We start from the raw sequence: 13,229 nt of genomic DNA on the forward strand, positions 1-13,229 counted from the left end.
CTCACCGAACATGCTGTGACTAGGTCAGGAAAACTGGACTCTGGTTTAACTGGGTCTATTACAGGAGTGGGCGGGTGAGGCTCTATGGCCTGCGTTGTGCAGGAGGTCAGACTAGATGATCATGATGGTCCCTTCTGACCTTAAAGTCTCTGAGAACTGTAATGTCATTGATCCAAAGGAGACCAAACTTCTGGGCCTGGTTCTGATCTACCATGCTCCAGTGTAAATCAGGAGCAGCTTCACTGATGTCAGTGGTCCAAAAGCTGCTTTCACCTTTCCTGGTGTAAATCTGGAATATACCATTAACTCCAGGGTCATTCTAGATTTATACCAATTTGAGAGGAGAATTTGCTCCAATGGGGTCACATCAAAGTAAACCCATTGTAAGGTCAGAATCTGGACTATTACAATCAGGTGGACCAGTGTAAATCCACAGTAATTCTACTGAGTTCAGTGGCGATGCTCTGAATTTACTCTAGTGTGAGTTAGATCAGCCAGGCCATTACTGTTTACACACGAAGCGGTTCATTGTGTTACAATAGGTGAAGATGATCAGAAATGGGGAAGCTGTGATTTGAGATGCATCAGCTGTATTAGAACTCAAGTCACATTCAGTTTTCCAGGAGGAGTTTGCTGTCAGGGTCGGTCATTAATCTGAAGTTAGTGCTGTTAATTGGGGAGGGAGCGCTCCTCTGCTCCAGCTGGAAAAATATCCTCTTGTGAGTGTAATAAAGCCTGCAGCATGCAAGGAATCATATGATCATTGGCTCTAACTGGCTTCAAGTTCAGTGTCACATTGTTGCAGCTGATGTATGTTTGCATATTACCAAAGGAGAGATGAAAGGAGACCAAATCAGATGATTAAACTTGTCCAGACGTTTCCTGACTAATGACAGATGAAAATCCCCCTTCTCTGAATGTTGTTATGGGATGATAAACATTGAGATACTCCTTTATAACCACCCCATCTGGGCTCCTGGGGGCTTTATCCAATGGACTCTCAGTAAAGAGCTAAGAATATTATTTTACATGGTAGCACCTTGCATCCCAAATCAGGGCATATGCATGAAATGCAGCCACCTGGGTGGTGGAGCAGTATCTCAAAGCACATGGGACGGTTTTGCTGACCGAGCCTCTACTGTTAGTTAAAGGGCCATAGCATCATTAGTAACATCCACACAGAGGTCACAGGATTTCGTTGTTTAAATCTATCCAGGTATTTATAGGCCTGTCATATATGAAGGTCGGATGCCTCAGGGCAAAGTGAATGTAAGCTGCTATCCAATCAGAATGGTAACATTTTGTCCCCCCCTCTGCCCTGGGGTAAGTGCCTGGGCAAGAAAGAATCAGGCTCTGAGTGCCTAATTACCTTTGGAACCCCTCCCCCCCGACGCCAGGCACACAGCTGATCCACCTCAGAAGGATGGTTTGTCCCTCTTGAGATGTGACCACCTCCCCCCCCCCCCCCCCCCGTTTCAGCCAAGCTGCTGAGGCGCACCTGATGGTAGCGAAGTCATCCTCTGCCGCTGCTAAAGCTAGCAAGCATGCCTGGAGCCCGGGCTTTCCTGGTGAGTCAGTGTAAATCAACGAGCACACTCACCCCGCCATGGTGGACAGACCGTGCCTGCCATTTGTTTCAACTGAGTCACACTAGAAGTTGGCCTGTCATTTTTGTTGTTGCGTGCGTTGGTTAAATGCAACTCATTAGCATAGATGGTCTGGGGGCAGGCGGGAGAAACCCTAATGAGTCCAGCTGGCAGTGTTCCAACGGGGCCAGCTAGGAAGGAAGGAAGGAAGGAAGGAAGATCAGATCTGGAGCCTGGCATCCCTGAGAGCCGCAGCCCTTCTCGTTGTCTGGCTGGCAAAGTGATGTGGCTTGGATTGTACATGCAGTTGTTCTGAGCGAGAGGAGACCAGGGGATGTGCAGTAAAAGAAGTGCCAGGAGATGATTCGCTTCCACAATCCGGGCAAAATTCTCCTTTCGGGACCACATGGTGCAGTTTGGATGCAACATTCCCCTGTGCCTGTGTGTGCTCCCTCCCCCCATTGTGAGCTCTAGGGGTGAGCTATCTAGCTCTCATCACTGTAGTATCTGGGCACCTTCGAATCAGCAATGGATTCTGTCATCGTGACCCCGCAACCCCCCATGAGGAAAGGAAGGATTAGCTCCATTCTATGGCTGGGGAGCTGCAGCACTGGGTAGATTAAATGATTTGCCCAAGGTCACCCGCTGAGTCGGTGGCACAGTTGGGACTTTAACCCATGACGCTGCAGTCCTGGTCTCATGACCTATCCCATAGAGTTTGCTTTTTGAGAGGGAGACAGAGCTTGTGGTTAGGGCTTGTGGAACTGGGGTTTAATTTGCTGCTCAGCCATAGACACTCGGTGTGACCTTGCGCAAGTCACTCAGGCCCAGCTCTTAACACCATTGATTTAATCTCTTTGCTTCAATTTCCCCTTCTGTACAACTGGGATCAATCACCTTTTGTCTCCTCTATTTAGGCCAGGAGCTCTTCAGGGCAGGTACTCTCTCTTCCCATGCGTCTGCACAGCGCCTGGCACAATGCGACCTTGATCTTGGTTGGAGCCTCTAGGTGCTGCTGCAATACAAATAATAGATAGGGAGAGCTGGGGTGGATAAGGACGGAACGGGGCCCTGATCCACCACAGATAACCATGACCTTACTCACTGCCGACACTCCCTCACCCCTTGTGTCCTTGATCTTCCCTTCCCTGTTACCTTGATAAAGTGACTCTTGGTTTTTCATGGACTCGCTAGTGAGTTGGGCACCTTCTGGCCTCTGGATCCAGCCTTGGTCCATGCCTTTGGAGAGTTGAACACTGCAGCTGCACAACGTGCACCTGGGAGCAAAATGAACATGGTTTAGTGATTACAGCAGAGGGCTGTGAGGAATCAGGCCTCCAGGGTTCTCTTCCATACCCTGTCCCTGACTCACTGTATGACCCTGAGCAAGTCACCTCACTGTTCTGTGTCTCAGTTTCCCCTATATAGAATGGGACCATTAGTATGTGAATGTTTCCTATCCCCTAACAACATTTTTACAGGGAGCGAAGGAAACGAACGTGAGTATTTCGCTCCAGTAGCACTACCCCACCCTTGGAAAGTGCTTTGAGATCCTCTGAGGAAAGGTGCTAGAGGCAGTCAGTGTTGCAGTGGGAAATTCTGAAAAACAAAGGCTGTTTCTTTAGTGCATCAAATATCCTGGGGCCAGAGATACCGCTGGTATAAATTAGCATATCACCACTGCATTCATTTTATTTATGCCAGCTGAGAAGCCAGCCTCTGGTGTCACAAGGAGAGGCACCGGACAGCTCTGTAGAGTGAAGCGAGAGAGGATAGATGTAGGCACCAGTCGCTACAGGACATGAGGACATTTTTAAAAGAGCTTCTCTTTTTGTGGGTGCAAACTCCACTCGGGCACATGTCCCTGCACCATAAATTGTGGGCACAAGTCTCAGTATTTGCATCTCTGACCAGCCCATCTTCATGCACGATCAGTAGAGCGACGACCACTCATATTAGCACCCAGAGTTCAACTTGGAGGCAAAAATCTAGCTTAGGGTTTTATGTTGTTGCCCATTGTTGTAGCATCTGGGAGCATAAAATGCAAATTTTGGCAGGTGCCAAAGAGGAGGCTGACATTCTGGAAATGTGGCCCCATGGTACAAATGGAACAAGGCCAATTAACACCCCCCCCCCCGCATAAATGGCTTCCTCTTTAAACCTTGATAAACCTATTAAAGCAGCATTTAGGGCCTGATCCTGCAGCCATGCAACTCAATGGCAAAGCACCCCGGGATCAGGCCGTAATGTCCTTATAAAAAATGCCTTTTGCTGCTTTGATCTGTTTCCCTTCTGCCTAGCTTGGGGCTGACATTTTTCGGCAGTGCCTATCACTCTCCGAGTTAGGTGGCTGGGAACACGTTCGCATGCTGGCATGTGTCACAGCAGCAGTCACAGGCTTAAAGAGGCAGCATCAAAGCACAGTGGGCCCCAAATGAAATCTGCCTGGCAAAAAACCATGTCGCTCAGTTCTTCCTGATCTTGAAAAATATCTTGCCTCCCTTCCGCATAAGGTCTGTGACTGATCTGAGTTATGGGCACACGCAAGGGAGCCGTGCCACTAGGAAGCAGAGTGGAGTGGGGCATGAAACAGAAGTGTGGAGCCTTCCATGCCATTGGCTTTCCTCTGATCCCCAGAATCTGTGCAGATCCCTGAGGATCATGAGAAGGTCTTGCAGCCTGCTCTGCAGAGGGGGAACCCATGACAAAAACAACTGGGGGGAGGATGTCTCACGGTGATTTCCTCCCACTTTGCTTCCTCCAGCTGGTTTTCCTTTAGGAGAAGGCGACGGCGCCCAGAAGTTTATAATCAGTCTTTTATTCAGGCAACCCCCCATTATAGTCAATGAGAATTTTGCTTGAGTAAAGAGCTCCAGGGTTGCTTCCCTAAGAGGTGCCACACACACCTGCAACTCTCATGAGTCTAATTCCTCAACTTCTTGTACAATTCCTATCAAACTCCTGCAATTGAAGCTCTGCTCTGATGCCAGCTCCCCTCTGGAACATCCAGCGGGTCTCTGGGCCTCCGTTTCTTCCATCTGCAAAGTGGGGATAATGACTCTGGCTTGCCAAGTTCAAAGGGGTGCTGGGAGGGTGAACCTATACGTGTCCATACAGAGCTTTGAAGATGAGGCTGGGAAAGAGAGGAAGGATGGTCCAGTGGTTAGAGCGCTAACCTGGGATGCCAAAGACCTGGGTTTAACCCCCAGCTCTGTTACTGGCTCCCTGTATGACCATGGGTGAGTCCCTTGGTCACTCCATGCCTCAGTTCCCCCTTCTGGACAATGGGGATAATAGCCTTGCTGTATCTCCCAAGGGTGTTGGGAAGAGAAACACATTAAGCAGAGGTGCTGGGGGCCCTGTCCATACTGATGATAGGTGCTGAGTGTAGTTATTCATCTCCGATTTTGGGATCTCTCTCTGAGTTGTGTCGCAGGCTGACTGGGAACACACCATGTGCTTATTCAAATGATAGAGATTGCCAGTTCACAGCTGGTTACAAGACTTGTTTCTAAGGGCCCACTGGCTAGGGGTGCACAGGCATGCTGGATTTCTAGGCCTCGTTCACTGGACACTTTGCTTGGCAGAGGCAGGATACCCCCCAGGGACAGATTTCCTCTTCCTGGTCATCTCTGAGGCTTCTGGAACCTGGAAGGAATGAGGCTTCCACCGGGGCAAGGTAGGATGAAAAGGGAGGCGGCCTGGGGTGGGAGGGTGGGTCAAATGGCAAGGCAGCAGCCTGGGAGTCAGGCAACCTCGATGTTATTCCCAGTTCTGCCACAAAGTCACTGTGTGACCTTGGGTAAGTCCTGTCCTTCCTCCCTGCCTCAGTTTCCCCACATGTAGAATGGGGCCAGTGCTACTTTCCTTTGTAAAATACTTTGCGATCTGCTCAGTATTATTAGCAACATTCTGAATCAGAGGGATCTAGGAAGGGTTTAGAGAAAAGTGATCTACTCTACAGCAGTGTCAGAGGAGTTTTCCAGGCCCAAGGCTTTAATGGGTTTCCAGTAACTCGCCCATGCGCAGGCCGAAGGGGCTGCTGTAATCCGTACCGCCTCCCAGGTCAGGTGGGCTGCACCATCCCATCAGGCAGTGGCCCATCCCAACATGCTGCTGTTGACAGAATGCTGAGCCAACATTATATAGATCTCTGGCTACTGCCCTGAGAAACCCAGGGAGGCAACGCACAGCACAGCAACTCCCTCCTCTACTAAACAATTCATAACGGAGCAGGAAGCCTGGCTTAATGGGGCTTGTTCAACTGGAACACATGGTGTCAGTATTGTGAGAAGAGTTCAGCGCCCTTAGTGCTGCTGCAAGCGTGCGGAGCCATGCCCAGAAGCCTCCAGTCCTTGGGCAGCTATTTTGCGGAGCACGTTCCCTTGTAAATGTTCACATTTCAGGCTGATGGAAGGCACAAGAGTGAGTCTCATGGGATATGTCTCCACTAATTGCAGTGTAGCTGCTCAAGCGGGAGCCTGGGATCTGAAGCTCCGTGATGGGGGCAGGTCCGAGAGCTCAGACATCTACCCCTCAATGAAACAGCCCCTTAGCCCAAGGCCTGTAATCCCAAATCAGCTGACTCTGGCTAGCCATGGGTATTTAGTTGCAGGGTAGACATACCCATGGCTACTGGGCCTCTCTGGCTGTCCATAGAGTTAGGGCAGCGTAGGCAGCCGCAGCGTAAGCCGCTCCTGCTCGCGGTCAGCACCTAGGCGCCCCAGGAGTCCTCAGACACCAGCTAACCCTGCATCCTGTGCCTTTAGGGCCTGATCCAAGCCCCATGAAGTCAATGGGAGTTTTTCAATGGGTTTTGGATCAGGCCCCTAAACTGCAATTTCCTGGTTGAAGGTGGGATTTCAGTTTCGTAAAAGACAGGTTCGTTCTGGGCAGCAACTATGAAAATGGCTCATGTTACTTAACTCTGTACCAAACTTACTCACCGAGGGTGACATTCACCCCTGCTCGGAGGGCCAGCATAATGCCTACGCACTGCTTAAGCTCTATGGTCCAGATCCTCAAAGGTATTTAGTCGCCTGACTCCCATTGAAAGTTATTATTAGAAATAAGGTCGCTTTTGTAACTGCTAGGCCTTCAGAGTCCCAGCTGGACTCTGACCGTCAAGCTGAATTTCTTTCCCGCTCCTATGTCATTCGCTAGCAACACAGATTCTGCAATCAGCGAACAGTTAACAACGGTGTTAACGATGCATGAGCCCGAGTAGGCTGCCACTCACTCGCCTACAGCTGTATTGGCTCTGCAGGGTTGGCAGGAGTGAAAAGTAATGAATAGAGACAATATTTGTCACTTAAAGTCAGCAGATTTGACTCTGGAGTGGATGTTCTCAACTTGCAGGTCATGAACAGTTGCCAGTAAGTAACCACCACCCTGCCCTTCCCATATCACTAAATGGGAGGGGGTCCTGGCTAGATCCCAGGTAGATGAGCGAGTCTCCAGGAGGGGGCATGGTACAGAAAAGGGTTTCCTGATTGAGAACCATTGTAATAGACTGAATCCCAGCAGGGAGCAGATCTCTTGAGTAAGAAGGTGCCATGTTCCCAAAGTCACTGCTGACACCCTATCTTCACTTTTATGTTCTGAATTTCTTTGCTTGGAGGCTTAAATCAGACCTTGGATATATGAGAGTTAGGAATACACTTTTTCCGGGGACAGAGGATCCCATCACTGCTTCTGCCAGCTTTCTTCCATCTTCCTCCGAAGCATTTGGTATTGGTCACTGCTAGAGATAAGATACAGGCCCCTGGTCTGTTCTGGTGTGATGATCCCTGTGTTCCTGTTTGAATATACATATATTGTGGGCTACATTATTTGCATAGCTATGTTTTATTTACAATTCTGGAGGGAGATTTTCAAAGGCACAAATGGGAGGTAGGTGCCCAATTCCTATTATCTTCCAATGGGAGTTGGACTCCGGGATGCTCTGTCTGTCTTTGAAAAGCACCCCTGCGGCAGGGAGGATGCTAGAGGGGGGGAATACAATAGGAGTTACACATTGTTCCATTATCTATATTTCTGGCTGGTAAAAATGCATTTTTCAGCTCCAGCATCATGTACAATTTATTGGAGTAAAACTATCAGCACAAAGGCAGACAGTACATATAACCGGGTGCACGTAATATCAAACAGTACAGGTGTCTAACAATACTAAGCAACAAGTAACTTAGCAGACTTAAGCGGATAGAGCAAACCCAAGAGACAAAGCTAGGAAGCACCAAAGTTTTGCCTCTATGACACAGGTGCAAATTCATCCTAGGCACAATTCCATTGACTTCAGTGAGGTTACACTAGGGATGGATCTGGCACAGCAATCTTTAATCACGTGACATGGATACACAATGAGAATATGCTCTCTGATGAATCCTTTAGGGATTCCGGCCATGGCACCGGAACCACCTTTAGCTGACAAATTCTCTCAGCCTTGCCATGGGGAATTCTACAGCCCTGTCTGCAAATAGGCCTCTTTCCACAGGCAGATGACCAAAAAATCAGCACAGCCGTTACATGTGAAATATTACATGTGCAAATATGCGGCAACCACTGAGCATTCCAAGTGCGGTTACTGCAACCCGAGAGCTAAAAATGCTCTCATCTTTCTTCTAAAGACAGAGAACGTGCACATTTTAAGAAAATTAATGCCACACGGCTTGAGTAAACAAAGTCCCCATCTGTCAGTAACATGGGCTTTCTATAGCAAATCAAAATAGAAAGGATCATGTTTGTCAGCTGATCAGACTTGTCTTTATCTGTTTGTTTGTTTGTTTGTTTTAGAAGATGAATTTTTGATTAAATCCCTTTTCAATCAACAGTGGTGGAAATGCTGGAATTGAAATGCATTTTCAAATTAGGGGAGGCCTGGCCTTTGAGCCTGGAGTCAATGGAAAGGATCCCTCTGGCATCAATAGGCCTTGGATCTGGCCCTTTGGGATGCTGAGGGTGCTGGGAATGGATTGGGTGCACTTCAGGCCTGATTCTGAGTTGGTGTTTGCTCAAATTCTCTTCTCTGCTACGCTCCCTTGATGTTAGTGGGGTTGCATTAGTATAACTGAGCGGAGAATTTGGCCCACGTAGCCATGTTGACTTTAATACAGCTCTTTCTGATGTACACTGGTGTGGGTGAAATCCGATCCAGGCCCCTGATTTATGCCACCCATTTTTAAAAACAGAAAGCAGTGCCACCCAGAGGTGCTTCTAGTCTAATATGGCGAGACTGGAAGAAAAGAGCTGAGGAGTTTCATATTAAAGAGGAGGATGGCTGAAATCTGTGCGGGGTTAGGTGCTGCCCTCAAGGTTCTCCCAACAGGCCACTCAGCCAGGCAAAATTTGGTTAGCCCTGTAGGAAAGGATCTCACTTTTCAATCTCCCTCACTGTTCTGCAGCTAACCCTGGAGCCCATGGGCACATTTCAGCACCAAAGACAGCGCTACCATCCATTCCTTTAGTACTTCCTGGTCAGTCCTTTCTACTTCACAGGCCTGATTCTCCTTTTGCTTACGCCAGTGTAACTAGATTGATTTCAGTGGCGTTACTCCTGATTTACACTGGCATGAGTGAGGGGGGGAAGCAGGCCCAATGGAGTCGCTCCTCATTTGCATCAGGGTGAGTGAGAGGAGAACCATGTCCTATATTTTAATAGGAAGTTGTTATGTAGTTTTCAGGCAAATGTCTCTTTTATTTAGACAAATGTCCACTGGAAATGGCACTGATTTCCCCTGAATAAGGACTGAGCAAAGATCTCACCATTTGGCCCATGATGACTTAGAAGCCGAGGATTGCAGGTCTGAACTCCTGAACAGATGCCAACGACTTGCTGAAAGGGTTAAAGAGCAGCACGGGGGGGAAACAGGTGCTTGGCAAGGAGCAATTTTCTGACTGTTTTGCTTCCTTTCACCTCATTATTCTGCCCCCTTAAGAAAGCTCACAGTTCACCAGCTCAGTTCCTGCTTCTATTAGAAAAGCTATTTTAAGCTGCACTCTGCATCCGTTGCTAGGCTACAGTGTCAGATCTCTGGGCTCTGCTGGATCAGGAGTCTCCTAAAACGATACCGTGAAGGCGTTTAAATATTCTGTCAAGATTGAGACAATAGTTTAATTGTATAATAACGCGCCATTCATGCCAATATCTCACAACTCCATGGCAGTTACTACAGCAGAAAAATTGCCTGCAAAAGGAGCATCCTATGCTAAGCCGAGTGCCATGAACCCTTAGGCTTCAGGGTATGATTGACACAGGGTCAGGTAGAAACATTTTCTCTATCTACAGCTTTGAAAGACTAGAGAGGAGCCTGTTTCTAAAGCCCAGTGAAATTCTTGGGAATCTTTCCATTGATCTCAGCAGGCTTTGGATCTGGCCCTCCAATGATTTTGTCTGTGATTGAGCCAGAAATAGAACCTACTGCCTGAACCACAAACCCAGCTTTCTGCAGTTATGGGACATAGTGTTTTCCCTTTGAAGCCATTATGCAGGCAGGATACCACACCTGATGGGTTTCTACAACAACATTTTGGCCACCACACTTTAGGAAAGAGGTGGGCAAATTGAAGAGAGAGCAGCAAAAATGAGAAAAGATTTAGAAAACCTGACCTGGGAGGAAAGGTTAAAAAAACTGGGCTGATTAATCTTACAAAGACTGAGGACCTGTTAACAGTTTTGAAATGTGTTAAAGGCTGTTAGAAAGAGGACGGTGATCAATTGATCTCCATGTCCACTGAAAGTAGAACAAGAAGTAATGGGCTTAAAGTGCAGCAAGGGAGATTTAGGTTAGATATTGGGGAAAACGTTCTAACTGTAGGGATAGTTAAGGTCAGGAATAGGCTCTTGAGAAGGGTTGTGGAATCCCCATCATTGGAGTCCTTTAAGAAGAGGTTGCATGAACACCTGTCAGGGCTGGTCTAGGATTACTTGGTTCTGCCTCAGTGCAGGGGGCTGGACCTGATGACTTTTTGAGGCCCCTTCCAGCCCTACATTTCTATGATTCTCTGAAAAGGCAGGATAATGGATTTGCTGAACCAATGGTCTGGTCCAAGGAGGGTCCAGTCTATCTCTTTATGTGACTGTATCTGAGCTAGAAAGACGAGGCAAGGTAAGGAGGGGATGTGAGTTGCAGCAAGCAGCAGTGTGGGGAGCTTTGTGCATAGAACAATACAATGGTGGACCCCACCATACATCCAGGTTTGAGGGTGGCAGCCCCAGGGCTTGGAGTTCTGCCTTTCTGCAGCTGCACAGGAGGGGAGGGTTTTATGTTATCTTTTCTCTCATTTGATCCTGGGGCTGCCAACTGCCAGATCAAGCACTCCTCTCTCCCTGCGCCGCGCATTTCAGAACAGCCCGAAGGCTGCTCTAACTTATATCAGCTGCCTATAGCCTGAAGCTTGTTTGCAGTGTTTTTGTAGCTGGGTTGGTCCCAGGACATTAGTGAGACAAGGTGGGTGAGGTAATCTCTCTTACTGGACCAACTTCTGTTGGTGAAAGAGACAAGTTTTTGAGCTACACAGAGCTCTTCTTCAGCTCACTGTGTAACTTGAAAATGTGTCTCTTGCACCAACAGAAGTTGCTCCAATAAAAGATATTATCTCACCCACCTTGTGTCTCTTATACTCCGAAGGGGCTATTTGGATGCCTAGGGATCACCAGGGCATAATAAGTAATGATAATACTCTTATCTAGCACTTGACAAAGAAGATCAGTCTCATTATCTCCATTTGACAGCTGGGGAAACTGAGGCACAGAGAGGCGAAGTGACTTGCACAAGGTCACCCAACAGACCAGTGGCAGAGCCAAGAATGGAACACAGGTCTGTTGAGTACCAGTTCAGTGCTCTATCCACTAGGCCTAGAGACAGTCCCTTTCTATCAGCTATGTCCTCTGAGCCATGGGCCAGAATTGGGGGATGACTCAAGAGCTTCTGTGGTGGCCCTGCCCTTATGGAGGATTCTCTCGCACCAGGGAATATGCTGGGAAGTCCTCAAAGTTGGGTTTAAGGTTGCTTTGCAGCAACAGAGCAGCACAAAGAAGCTTAGCAGAGTCCAGATTGGTGCCCAAGTTGGGGTATAAGTTAGGGCACCCAGCTTCACCAATTGGCACCCTGGCATGGCACCCAGATGTGGAACTGAGCAGCCTACCTTAGGCACCCAGGTTCTCTGAAGTTGCCCAGCCCTGGGAAGTGATCGCTTGAAAACTCTGGTGTCCCTGGTGTAACTCAGCTAAAGTCAGTGGAGTTGCCCCAAGAATGAAATTGTCCCTCTTTGTTTAATGACATTACTTTCTGGTGCTTGCAGCTGATAAGAACATTCACTTATATTTGGGTGAGTTACCCCAGCAGACCTCAGAGCTCTTCCGATTCTTTTCCCTCGCCCCGGCAGCATGGCCAGATGGCAGAAACCAATCCGAGAAACGGCTAGCTTTCCTGGCTGTCAAATGCAGGCAGCAACTACCAGGGCTCCAGGGCATGGCTCTGATTGAAGGGATGGTAGAAGGAGTTTCTCAGAATTTCTATCTCCAAATAGCTTATGAATGAAGCAGCAGGAAAGAGGAGGGGAGGGAAAAATCCTAGTGATTCCTGCCTTGAATTCCTAAAGAGCGGGGGATGCCATAGAAATGAGACAGCACCAGGGGTATTGAAAGGAACAGGTGATGGCGAAGTTTTGCAAGACTGATGTGATGGATCATTTAGCACTTGTGAAAGGTGCCAGGTTAACAGCTCTGGAGAATCAAATCCCCCTGTTTATCCACAGAACATGGAGCCCCAGCAGTACAAGCTTCCTCCCATCCTGCCCATGTGCCTCAGCCCTGCCTGGAGGGAACCATCCTCCAGAGGGTGAGAGGAAGGGTGAGCAGTCCTGGGCTGCTCAGTCTTTGGTCTCTTTGGTAAGGATCCCCGGGTGGTGTGATGGTGTTTGTGAGGGGTGGACACCTCGCTGCCCCATAGCAACCAGAGTCAGGCCAACGATCCTTTCCTCTCAGTCGCTGAGCAGTATTGTAAGATGGATGGGCTTGCAGTTAAGGCACTGAGCTGGGACTCAGGAGATCTAGGCTCCAAGCCTGGCTTGTGTGACCTCAAGGAAGTCCCCTCGGCCACGATTTTCCCAAGCACCTGGTGATTTTGGGTGCCTAACTTGAGACGTGTCAAAGGGGCCTGGTTTTCAGACAGTGCTAAGTGTCCGCCCTCAGAAAACAAGGCACCGTTCGATGTCTCAGGCTGAGATCCCCCCAAGGTCACTCTGGAAAATCTTGGGCTAGATCTCTCGGCGCCTCACTTTCCTCACCTGTAAAAGAGGGGGGAATATTTCCCAACCTCCTGGGCTGCTGTGAGGATAAACTCATTAATGAGTGAGAGGTGCCCAGATGCTACAGCCCTGGCAAAACCAGGGCAGAGGTAGCCCAGACCCGTTCAACCCTGAGACTCTCTGCTGAGGTCACCCAATGTCCTGGTGGTCATCTATTTACGGTCTACCGGGAGCTAACCAGTCCCTCATTCCCGCCAGCAGGGCAGCAAAGCTGTTTCTTCTGCATCGCCTTCCAAGTTCACAGGCATATATGTGTCATCCCGTGTTCACACACAGAGCTAGCTGCATGTCCCAGGCTTATTCTGAATAGTGTGACAGTCGAACCCGAAGGCCCCA

The 13,229-nt window shown here is 48.7% G+C and overlaps 1 protein-coding gene across 4 annotated transcripts in view; it reads left to right on the forward strand.

Moving 5' to 3' along the window:
* SLC6A17 (solute carrier family 6 member 17) overlaps positions 1–13,229 on the forward strand; it is a 45,002-nt gene that overhangs the window by 2,273 nt on the left and 29,500 nt on the right. The window lies entirely within an intron of this gene.

Source organism: Chrysemys picta, chromosome 4, assembly GCF_011386835.1.
Source record: "Chrysemys picta bellii isolate R12L10 chromosome 4, ASM1138683v2, whole genome shotgun sequence".
In the NCBI taxonomy this organism is placed as follows: Eukaryota; Metazoa; Chordata; order Testudines; family Emydidae; genus Chrysemys; species Chrysemys picta.